We start from the raw sequence: 12,661 nt of genomic DNA, 5'->3' as shown, positions 1-12,661 counted from the left end.
TACTTTGGTCCAAGGGATGGTTAGCACTACATTGATTCATGAGCAGTTGCTAATGGTTTAGCTGGATGGTCAGGGACTTGGAAAGAACAAAATAGTAAGATTGGTGATCAGGAGGTCTGGGGAAACGGTAGGTGGATGGACCTCTTGGGATAGGTACAGAGTAAGAGGATATTTGTGCCCCATGTGAGAGTTTATCAAAGGACATGATGAAAACAGTCTTTCAATAATCAGGTGGACAAAATGGCATGACCTGTGTATTTTAGACAGCATCTTTCTTTAGTCGCCCAGGGTTTGCTTAATGGACTTATGCATAAAACAGCCATGGTTGTAAGGATGGAGGCTATGCATGGGCTTCCTCTTACCAAGCTGGCCTGATACTGTTACTGTTGAATGATTAACCTGTCAAACACAGAGAACGATGCTGAGCTCCTGATGGGCACCATTCCCTGGGGGGGACCATCCACCTGGTGGCAGGATGATTACAATGGACTACTCCCATCATGGACAGGAAAGAAATCTGTCCTAACTGGAGCAGATATACATTCTGGATATGGATTTCTTTCCTCGTCTGTAATGCTTCTGCCAGCACTATTATCTATGGATGTTTGGAATACCTATTCGCCATCCAGATATATTACAGACAGCAAGGCTTTTAATCAAGGACTTTACTTCACAGTAAAAGATGGGCAGCAATATGCTCATGCCTATGAAATTCACTGGTCTTAACATGTACTCAACCATTCAGGAGCAGCTGGCTTAGTAGATCAGTAGAATGGCCTACTGAAGAATTACTTAAGACTTAAGTTGAAGCAACACCTTATGGAGATAATGAGCTTCTGTTTTATGGGATGCAATGTATGATGACTTAGCAAGCAAGACATTGTGTTTTTCTCTCATAGCCAAAATGTATGGGTCTAGAAATCATGGGGTGGAAGTGGGAGGGGCTCCTCTCACCATTTCACCTAATAACCCACGTACAGAATTTTTGCTTCCTGTCTCTTTAATTTTGTGCTCTACTGGATTGGAGGTCTTAGTTGCCAAGAAGGAAATACTTCCATTAGGATTTACAACATGGTTCTATTGAATTGGGAGTTGAAACAGCTCCCTGGCCAGCTGGGGCTCTTCATGCCACTAAATCAGTGGGCAAAGAAGGGGATTACTCTTCTGGCTGTTGTGATTCATCCTGATAATCAAAGGGACTGTGAGGACAGGGAGGACTATGTCTGAAGCTTAGGGGAGTCTTCTAGAGGAGTATCTTCATATTTCCATGCTCAATAGTAAATATTAATAAATACTACTGCAACCAAGGATATTCAGGACTATGGAGGATTCAGATCCTTCAGAAATGAAGGTTTGGGTCACTGTACTGGGTAAAGAATCCCAGCCACCTGAGGTCTTGTCTGAGGACAAGAAAACACGGAATGGAAGGTTGAGGAAGAAATTTATAAAAATCATCTTTGACATCATGACTGGTTACAGAAACAAGGAAGGTAGCAGCCATGCATATTTTTCTTCCTTGATCATAATGTGACTGTATATAATGGTACACATGAGCTAATTTCTTCTCCCTTCTCCTCCCTATTATTTTATATAAGTTCTGTTGGAGGTTAATTCCACATGTTAGTCTTTAGATAACAGAGTTTCCAAATATGATTGAATTTTATGAGCTATTAATTCTGCTTAGAGGTGGATACAGTGACTATCTTCCAGAGTTGACTAAAATGTCTGTTGGGACATTTTCTATCCCCATATCAGAGAAAAGGTGAGAATGTCTTCATTTGTTGGAAAAATAGTAGAATGTTGTCAGGCATTTTGTTAGAGGTTATTTTTTTTAAATTTTAGACAGAATCTCACTCTGTCACCCAGGCTAGAGTGCAATGGTGGGATCTCGGCTCACTGCAACTTCTGCCTCCTGGATTCAAGCAATTCTCCTGCCTCAGCCTCCTGAGTAGCTGGGATTACAGGCACCCACCACCATGCCCAGCTAATTTTTTGTGTTTTTAGTAGAGACAAGGTTTTGGCGTGTTGGCCAGGCTGGTCTCGAACTCCTGACCTCAGGTGATCTGCCTGCCTTGACCTCCCAAAGTGCTGGGATTACAGGCTTTAGCCACCACACCTGGCCAGAGTTTTTTTTGTTGTGTGGAAGTACACATTTGCCAGACAGTGTATATGGATGCTGAGTATCCAGAAGGGTGGACTGTACCAATTATTGGGTAATTGTTTATCAGCTTCTTTACACTGCTTTGTCTGCAAACCACTTTTCAGCTTTGCCAACTTGCTCTATGCTGGGCTCTACCAATAGTAGGTGCTAGAGGGAGACAAAGGCTAGATGAGGGGGATAATATGCTTCCCCCCAACCCCAGCATCATCCATCTTGTTAGGATTGCAAGGTAAAATGTAGGACACTTTGTAAAATTTGAATTTTAGATAAACAAGAAGATTGTTTTTTGTATAAGTATGTCCTGTGCAATATGAGCATAAATACACTAAAAATTATTTGTTTCTAACACCAAAATTTAACTAAGCGTCCTGCATTTGGTTTTGCTAAATCTGGCAGCCCCACAGCCTTAGTTCTTCAACTCCACGGCAGCCGTTTGTTCCTGAAACGGAAGTTGAACCCAGTTTGCAGTTTGGCCGTCACTGAGAGAACCAGCCTCATAGCTGCCACTCAGTGACACCAGCGCCACTAACTGCTACCTCCTCTTTCCTTTGTTCCCTTAGCCTCAGGAGTTGTAGCAGATCCTTAGTGTTTCTTTTTTAGCTTTTGAATTCTTTAATAGACAATTAACATTTTTAAAAATATTAAGTGTTCTCTGTTAAAGCAAGTGGTATAGACTCTGATACAGAGAGCTCACAATAAAGTAATCACAATCAGCAACACTCCACGATGGTGAAACCAAAACAAAACAAAGCAAAAGGAAATTAATGTAGGACTATTTATGGCTTATTACATTTGGATAATTAAAAAAATTGTTGTCATCTATGCCTGGGAGGGAGGAATGAAAAGTAAAATGTTCCAATATACTTTGTGTCTTAAAGTGCTACAATCTTTAGTGGAGAACTGTTTCCCCATCTAGAGCAAAGGCATAAAATATTTTTGCCCTTTGACCTTATACTTTCGAGAATCTCTAAATGGAAAAATCCAAAACGTATATACTAGGATATTTATGACAGTGTTATTTATAATACAGAATGGCTGGAAATAACCGACACATCTAACAAAGGAGTAATGATTAAGTAAAGTAGCCAGTGTAGACACAGTAGACTGTTTTATAGCTATTAAAAATGATCATCATGAATATTATACAGCAACATGGAAAATGCTGTGAAGCTAGTCACTAACATCAGATATTGTTCCAAGTACTTTATATGTCTTAACATGAAGACAGTTATTCATTTAATCCTCATTATTGCCATCCTTATTTTACAGATTGGGAAAATAAGGTATGGTTTGCTGAATTGTACAAGATCATATAACAGAGCCAGGATGTGAATCCAGGGAATCAAGCTCTAGGGCCTGTGTGCTTAAGCACTAACCTATGTTCCATTGAGTTGGCTGGAAGGAAGAGAACATTAAACAGTATGCATATGATGATTCTAATTGTAATGTATCACACACATAGAATCCAGAAGGAACTTACAAAACACTAATGGTTGCAGGGTGGGAGTATGAGTGAATTTTCTATATTTTCTGTTTCCAGTTTTCCAGGTGGCTTATTTTTTGCTAGCTCTGGGGTGGGCCTTCTCCTAGATTTATACTTGGCTCAGTGGCTGAGATAGGGGGGTACAGCAAACAGTTGGTGGCCAATAAGTGCACATTCATCATTGTGGACATCAGAAGGCGGGACTCTATGCAGGATCATACTTCTCAGGAGATGGGGTGCAGGCACCCCTGTCTTCACACAGCTGTGGCCTGGAGGGAGTGCTAAACTGTTGGCAGTGTCCCAGAGACAGGGCTGAGGATACTGGGACTTCCTAACATCCTTCCCATGGTCCCCAAAGTATGCAGTGTGCACCCTCTGAGGGCCTATGAAGTGACAGGCACCATGCGAGGCACAGTGGAAGACAGAGATGAATCAAACGTGATCCCTGGCATCAGAGAACTCCCAGTTTACCAAAACTTGGGCACAAAACAGCAGAACACTGTGGGTAGTCAGAGATCACTGGAAATTGTTACATTCATTTATTTTTTGAGCATCAATTATGAACCAGGCTCAGGTACTGAGGATACCATGGTAACAAAATGGACTGAGCTCATCTCTGTTTGTAAGGAAAGAAATTACTAAATGATTACAAGTGTGATGGCTGTTATAAAACAGTTGTTCATGACATACTTTTTGTTAGTTTATGTACAGAAAAGTATGTTATCAGTATCAACCTACCTCTGCAGTGCCTCCCCGTGTACTCCATGTACCAGTAGCATTATTCATTGTTCCCTAAACATATCATGCATGTTTATACTTATGTACATTTCCCCTGCTATTATCCCTATCTAGAAGACCCTTTTGCAGTTCATTATTCCTTAAGACTCAGCCCAAATGATCAGCAAGACATTCCTTGCTACCCCAGGCATCCTTAACCATGCCTCCTTTTCCCATATCTACTTTTTCATCTAACCTGAATGAAGCTGGGCTATATCATGGTCAGGCTCAGCACTTTACTGCATTCAAAAGAAACACCAAGCTGACATCCAAGGCAGTATCAACAAGCAATTTAAATAAGTATTTAAATCACTTAAAGAGAGGGCGAGAAGAATTGCATTGTATGACCCTCTCCTGAAATCCCCAAATCCCCTTTGTCCTTAATTTTCTCCAGAGTCCACTTATTATGTGGAACTCCCCATTTTCTCTGCCTCCCTGCAAGTAACTCCATGCTTCTTACTCTCCACCCATAAAACCCTCTTTCATTTCAGTTCTACGGAGTCAGAATTTGTATTTAAAAAGATCTCCAGATGACTTGTATGCCATTCAAGTTTGGGATGCACTGAACTAGATGGCCTCTCCAGGTGAGGTACTAGTTTCCTGCCATTGGCTAGAGGGAGTTTTCTGCTCATCGGAGTCTGTTTCAGGACAGCCTTTTGCCTCCCTAAAAGGAGGGGTTGCGCAAAGCGTTTGCCACCAGATGGCGCCAAAGGTATTCCATCAGAGATGATCCCGCAGACACTACACTCTGGATGGGTCTTTTTCTTTTTGGGTGTCAGCCATCTTCTGGGGTTATTTGCAGGTTGAATAACTGGGCTTACTCACAGAAATTCAGTGCTGGATGGGGATTGGAGATCATGGCATTTAATAGTTGTACAGATGAGGAAACTGACAGAGAAAGGTGGCTTGGCCCTGTCAGTCACCCAAAGCAAGGAAACCTGGGGGTTTCCTTCCCAGGTTTGCTTCCATCCCTTCACGATCTCTGCTGCTCAGACAGCCCTTCCTGACTATAGTTGAGGGCAGCAGGAGAGGTGTTATGGGGTTTCTCTGGGGAAGGACGGAGTAGGGTGGTAGCAGAGGCAGAGGGAAGTGAACTTAGGCAGTAGATGTCAACATTCAGCTGTACCTCTGGAAGGGGAGGGGAACTCAGAACAATGGGAAATCTGATGGGACAGAGTGACACATTACAATAAAAGGATGCAAGGTCAGCTGCCATTTATTGATCACTCTTACTGTGGCCTTGGCTCTGCTATGTGCTTACCAGCACAGCATTTGCTCAATTCATCTTCCCAACAACTCCATGAAGTAGGGACTACTGTGCTCCTATTTTTTGCCCTTAAAAGTGGAGAGTGAGGCTCAAGGGAAATAGAACTAATCAGGACAGAACTTCTGAATCCTATCACCACCAAGTCTTCAGACCCTCTGCCTCCAATGTCCAAGTACTTGCCTTTCCCCGTTACCATCGATGCCTCCCTGCTTCTAGCTAAAGCGCCACTTGTCTAATGGATCCCATCATTTTTGCCTACTTGTCCCATTATTCCCACTCCTATTTCCTGCATATTCAATTTTGCCCTCTCTACTGGATCATTCTCATCAGCATACAAATACACTGTAAAACTTCCATCTTTAAAAGGCCCTCCCTTGGTCCTATATGTCCCACCCTATTTCTTGCTCTCCTTTATAGCCAAACTCTTCTAAAGAGCTGAATATATTAATTGCATCTAGTTCCTTCCTCCTTGGTTCCCATGAAACCCAGTCCAGTCAAATGACCCACCTCTTGTCAGGGTCCCCAAGTACCTCCAGGTGGCCAAATTCAGTAATCAGTTCTCAGCCTTCTTCTTTCTTGACCTCTCAGCAGCATTTGGTACTGTTGCCCATTTTTTTCCTTTGGGAAACTATTTCTGCACTTGGTCAGAACTCAAGAGGAAAAACAGTGGTTCTTAAGCTCCAAATTACAAAGTTTGGCAAATAAAGTTATCTCCATCATTAACTTGCATTTTTGGGGTGCTCTTAGGCTATGCACTAGGGGTTTAAAACTGGAAAGGAAGCTACTTAGCTGTTTCAAGGTAACCACTCTGAGAAGCCCATGGGTCCAGGGATGTGCTGGAACATGGCTTGTGCCCATGAATGCCATGGGCAGCTGAAAGTGTGGCTGGTTGGTCCTATTCATGATAAAAGAAGTTTTCTTTTTCAGAGGGAGATTTCCATAATTACATTTCCTGCAAACTGAGTACTTGAGGTTGTAGCTTCAGGAAATAGCATGCTGAAAATGTAGTTTCTGCTTTTAATAGTCAGATTTGACAAAGTTAAAGGAGTTTCCATGCTGAACAATAGATTATTGGAGGAAAGAATTTACTGCTTTATCAGGTAAGGGAAAACTTCTGACCCAGGCAGCAAGCAGGACAGAAAGAGGCTCTGTCAGGGTCTGGCCACGGTGGCTTTGGAGGCCGGGATCCCTATTGGGACAGAACAACCTCTGCTATGAGGCTACACCTGCTTCCACGATCTATAAGAATTACCTTTCTACAGTAGCTACTGCCATTCATTTATTCATTAGTATGTGCTGAGTGTTTGTTCTGGGCCTTCTCTGGGCTAGGCCTTGAATAAACAAAGACAAAAAAAGTCTTGTTCTCAAATAAAACTCTCAAGGAGTTGCCAGCATAAGTGTTCCAAAAATTCAGGTTCCCCTTTACTGGACACCAAGCAAAGGCTTTCTACACTACTTCACTGCAATTTTGTGTCATAAGGGAATTTTCTGGAGTTCCTGGTCTCTCTAGAGGGCAGTTCTCTGGCCGATGGAGAAGGTAGGGTTTAGGCCTGTTTTGCCACAATTTGGAAGGAACCAGAAGGAATGACGATCATCTTCTTGGCTTCTCTGGAGGTTCGGCTGTTGCAACAGCTAAAAGGGGAGATCTCGGAGGAGCCAGATACACGAGATCCACATGAACTTCAGGACTAGGAACAGCCCTGGAAGTGAAGAACAGCCTCAGAATACAGGACTTAGTGAAAAGGAAGGCTTTGGGAATAGAGGGGAGAAAAGGTTGAAGAGACCAGGAGAAGTTCACGGCAGGGGGAGAGATCAAGGAAAGGCCTAGAACTGCTACTCAGTGTGTGTAGTGGTGGTGGTGGGTGAGAGAGAGGGCAGTTGACCCCCGACAGCTGGAAATAATCCCTGGCGTCTTGTAAACAAGACAAATGAGCTGCACGAAGTCTTCAGAGATGAGCCATTCCTGCCTGTCTGCCTCTTCCCTATTGTGGCATCTGAAGCCTGTGCAAAGTCCCCAACACCTTCCCTCTCCAACAAGGTCATCATCTTCCAGGGATGTATTTTGCATTTCTTGGCTGAGAGCCCCACCCCTGGCTCACTTTGAAGCATTCTGTAAAGTGGGTGACCACCGTCCAGTGTCATTCCCAGATCCTGGGGAAGAGTGGGATCATTTAGAGTCTGTGGCTTGGCCCTGGATGCATTATCCTGGGGGAAGTGAAATGAGCCTTTACGGACAAACAGAAAGTAGTGAAGAACAGGAAGATAATTCTAGGCAGAGGGACCAGCACATTCAAAATCGTGGAGTTGGCAGAAAACTCACAAAAGAGTGACTAGTACAATGGGCTGGAATAATAGGGAATATGTGGGAAAGGGGAGAAAAGTGAGGTGGGGCCCTGCTTCTCTTCTCCCCAGAGTTCCCCAGTCCTGTGCTCACATGTGGCCCTCTCCTCACCTCCATCAAAATCTCTGCCTTAAGTCTCTTCTTTCCTTCTTCCCTCCCATATCTGTGTGTCAGGAGCCTGTCAGGCATCAGAGATTTTAGTAATAGGTACCATGAACTGAGTACTGCTACATGCCTGTCACTACCTATACATCACTTCAATCCTTACAACAATTCAGTGCCATAAACGGGTGTTGGAAATACTTATCAAGGAATTGGCATAGGCTGCAACCAACCATAACAGATGCTGGTCTTATAAAAGCACCCTGACCATTCTGGTGGTACTAGCTGACGAGCAGTTGTGGCTGTTAAAACTGTTAAGTCCGTTTTACAGATAAGGAAAGGAAGGTACTGAGAATTTCACCCACTTGTCCAAAGCCACAAAGCAGGAAAATGGGGATTCAGATGTAGGCTTGTCTTGGTGCAATGTCTGATTGTTAAGCATTGGGCTCACAGGGGGTGCTAATAGCCTGACATAACACACAGGAGCCTTGATGGGCTGTCTGGCCTGGAGATTTAGCAGGATTGCTAGGCAATGCCAGTCCAGGGAAGGCTGGCCAGGTGAAGGATGCTGCAGAGCTGATGAGCCAGTGGGGCTTTCCTGGCTCCAGCCGTGCTGTGTGGTCAGCTTGCACGTGGAGGACAGAGACCCACAGAAACTGGGCCGGCAGCACCCTGGACCTGGCCCCTTGTGTGGCTCTCCTTCCTTCCCCTGTCCCCAGCGTGACCATTCCCACTGCATTTCCCCTTTTAGGCCTTTCTTTCCTCCCTAAGAACAGAGATGCTTCTCTGGTCCCAGCTGAAACAACAAAAGTCACCTGAGCCTCTGCCTTTTCCAAAATTCCTGAGAGGCTGCCAGCGATGAGTCAGTGCATTGGCGGCTCTGATCACCAAGGACCAGCCTGGGCCTGGGCCGAGGCTTTATGTGGGTCTGAGCTGGGGTGGGAGGCAGAGATGATCAGAAGCCCTGGGGAGCTCTCTTCCCTTTAAGTGCTGGGGCTCCAGAGCCCCAGCCCCGTGGGGTCAGTGATTCTGAGCACATGGTACAGTGGGACTGGTTGGGAAACAGTCAAATAATGTGCCCTGGGCTCCTGCTGTACACCAGGCATGGCCCTGCCCTCTGGGAGATCAGTAGAGTGGAGCTCCCGAGGATTTAATTCTATCTATCCACTGAGGATGTGAGGCTAGGCTGGTGTTCAGAGTAGGTAGCATGACCCTAGTCTCATTTTCATGTGGGTTGCTCGGTTCCAGCCCCCTCCATGTGTGGTTCCCAAGAAGATTCTGAGAATCTGTCTCCAGCTCCCACGTGTGGTGTGATGTGGTTTCTGTTTATGACTATGATTCTGCATTGCTTCCTCCTCCCTCCCACACTCCCTCTCACCCCTTCACTCCCAACCCTCTGTGGTTCTGTGCATGGAGGTGCTCCTCTCCCATTATGAGCATGGCTTGTAGTCTTAAGTGGCATTGCTCCTTACTTTGTATTTGGAGATAAAGGGGGACCATTCCAGCATGGGCTGTATCTGCCATGTTAGCTCATTAGTCCTGGAATTCCTTACCAGTCTTCTCATTGTCCACTTAACAATGAGAACACACATCACAGGCTTCTGGCCTGGACCCATCCCTAACCAGCTCGTGACCGAGGGCCTCATCTTCAGGTCTGCATTCTGTAGGAGTTAGAGGAAGGAATGGGAATGATGGGGAGGACAGGATGAGAGCAGCAGGATGCCAGGGAGCAGCGACACCCACACTGTTTCAGCAGGGTCTGGAATTTCATCCTTAACGAGAAGACACCCTCCACCACCTCACACATGAAGGAGCAACAGGCAGCCTGATGCCATGGAGAGAGTGGAGAATTCCAAGTCAGACATAAGGGGGTTCCAGTTCCAGCTTTGTGTCTGTCTGGCTGTGTGGCCGTGAGCAAGCTTTAACCCCCTGGGCTTCAGTTTCCTCATTAGTGACATTGGACAGCTGTGTGTGTCCCCCAGTTGGCGGGGGGGAGGGGATGTTGCCAGGCACTTGTAAGATAGTGAGGATGAAAAGCACTTTCAACCTAAAGTTCTGTGTGCATGCAAAATGTTATTTGGTACAGTTTGGGTCCCCTGGAAGCAGATTCTGAGTTATACTGGAGTGTTCAGGATGTTTTTAGGAAGTGCCCTTGTGGGAAGGAAGAGAGGGAAGCAGAATGAGTTGAGGGGGAAGTTGAGCTGTGATGCAGGCCCCAAAGCCTCAGCCAACTCCATGGGGAGCTTGAGTTGTCCTGCACTGAGCTAAAATAGTTAAGCCTTCATATTCCCTCATCACTGGGTGAGGCCGGCCCCTGGTGGGATGGTGAGGTGGCTCTCTTTCTCTGAGGCTCTGCATGATGCTGTCAGCTGGGCAACAAATCTTTCCTTGAAGGAGGATCTGGGTGGCGCATGCTCATGCCCACCTCTTTATGGTTGTTAATGATACGGTCACACCTAAACATCAGGCTGAGCTGATCAAAGGCTGGTTCTTACAGGGCTCCTGCCATTCCAGCACTATTTGCCAGCTGTCCTCATGAGTTCTAGATTGATGGCTTTAGTCTTGAATTTCTGAGAAAAGAATGGGAAATCCCTCTTCTCTTTGCTGGGGGACCCAGAAAACTATCCCACTTGGTTTTGCCTGGGAGCAAAATTGGCTATAGAGGCAAGACACAAAAACCAATGAATGTAAACAAATGGATTGATTTAATTAAAAACAAACAGCTCCATGTGTCTGCATGTGGGGTACACATGTGAATATGTATGAGCACATGTAGAGGTGCTTTTATATGTGAGCACAGTCAATCCTTGAACAACATGAGGTTGAGCTGCGTGAGTCCACTTATACGCAGATTTTTTCAATACATAGTTTTTAAAAATTTTGGAGGTTTGTAACAATTTGAAAAAACTCACAGATGAACTGTGTAGCCTAGAAATATCAAAAAATTTAAGAAGTTAGGTATGTCATGCACACATAAAATAGGGGTAGATACTAGTGTATTTATGTGTTAATCCACTACTGATGTTATTAGTAAGGCTTCTGGTCAACAGTAGGCTATTAGTAGCTATGTTTCTGGAGAGGCAAAAGTTATGCAGATTTTTGACTGTGTGGGGCGTTGGCACCTGTAACCACCACCTTGTTCAAGGGTCAGCTGTACATGAATGATGACCCGGATAACAGGCTGCAGGGGCAGGTGTCCAGTGTAGACATACCCACATGAACAGGTGGGTGTGCTTATAAGGATGTCAGTTTGTGTGTGTAGACATCATTCATATATTCTTAAACATTTATTAGGCATCTATCATGTAGCAGGTGCGGTGCTGGGAGCTGGGGAACAAGAATGGATAAGGCATAGTTCCTGCCTCCAGAAGCTTATTATCTTCAGGGAAGGCAGACAATGCAATACAGGCTTTTGGGGTACAATGAAGTAAGAGAACTGACAAAGGGGAACACCTGAGGGGCACCCAAATCAGACTGAGGGAACAGGGGCTGGTGGGCCTTCCCTGGGCAGGAGACCCTGGAGCTGAGTCTTTAAGGGTGAGTAGGAGTTACTCAGGTAAAGATGATGGGAAAGGGTGAGCAGGGCTTTCAAACACAGAAAGAAATGGCAGGTAAGGAGGTCAGAGGAGTAAAATAAAGGGAAGGTCAGAGAGCAGAAGCGAGATCCCGAAGTCTTATATTTTCATTGAAGGAGTGCGAACTTTCTCATGAAGAAAGAGGGCGGCATAGTGAGTGATACTTTCATCTCAGAGGCACATTCTGGCAGCAGTTTGGGGGTGGATGGGGGCTGGGGGGCTGCAGGGCCTGGCTGTGTTCCTGTGCCTGTGTTTAGGAGGATGTATACACATGTGGCTGTCTGTGTGTCTGTACAGCTGGAGGCTGTGCACCACGTGTGCCGCCTGCATGGACTTGTTTTCCACTTCCACCCTCTGGCCTTGGCAGCCCAGTGGGCTCAGGGGACTGGCTGTCCTGCTGCTGATTCATGGGTGAATTCACGCTGGGGAGCCGGTCAGGGTCTAGCAGGCAGGTGCTTCCTCAGGGCCAAGGCACACTCCCACCTGCTGAGCTGAGTGAGGGCAGTGAGAGAATGCTTCCCTCCACCAGCGCATCTTCCTGGACTGCACAGCCGTGTCTGCGCAGTGTCCTGGCTTGTGTGGGTGAGGCTGGCCTAGCCCAGCTAATGCTTGTCCCAGGTCTATGCAACAGGGTAAGGGGGAGACAGAATGGAGACAGGCTGGCAGGGGGCACCATGTCCCAGCTTTCTCTTTTGGGTCTCCCCTCCCTCTGGATACCCACTCTTCAGGCACTGAAATCGTATATTTTAAACTAAATTTTCTAATAGTGTGTTCTAACTGTGCTATCTTGCCTCTTGGAAATTTATGACAAATACAAAAAATAGTCTATCACATTTCTTATACCTTGTAATATGGACGATAATGGGGAAAAAAAGGCAACTTGGTTTGTAATATAAGACCTGGGAATGGCATGGTGAATGCTTATAGACTGCAATTTAGAGTCTGAATGCCTGGG

At 45.4% G+C, this 12,661-nt stretch overlaps 1 protein-coding gene across 3 annotated transcripts in view; it reads right to left on the bottom strand.

Moving 5' to 3' along the window:
- ME3 (malic enzyme 3) overlaps window positions 1-12,661 on the bottom strand; it is a 222,733-nt gene that overhangs the window by 10,001 nt on the left and 200,071 nt on the right. The window lies entirely within an intron of this gene.

This window comes from Nomascus leucogenys, chromosome 15 (genome assembly GCF_006542625.1).
Source record: "Nomascus leucogenys isolate Asia chromosome 15, Asia_NLE_v1, whole genome shotgun sequence".
Taxonomy (NCBI): domain Eukaryota; kingdom Metazoa; phylum Chordata; class Mammalia; order Primates; family Hylobatidae; genus Nomascus; species Nomascus leucogenys.
The sequence above is the reverse complement of the archived record's forward strand: the minus strand, read 5'-3'. Positions and strand labels throughout refer to the sequence as shown.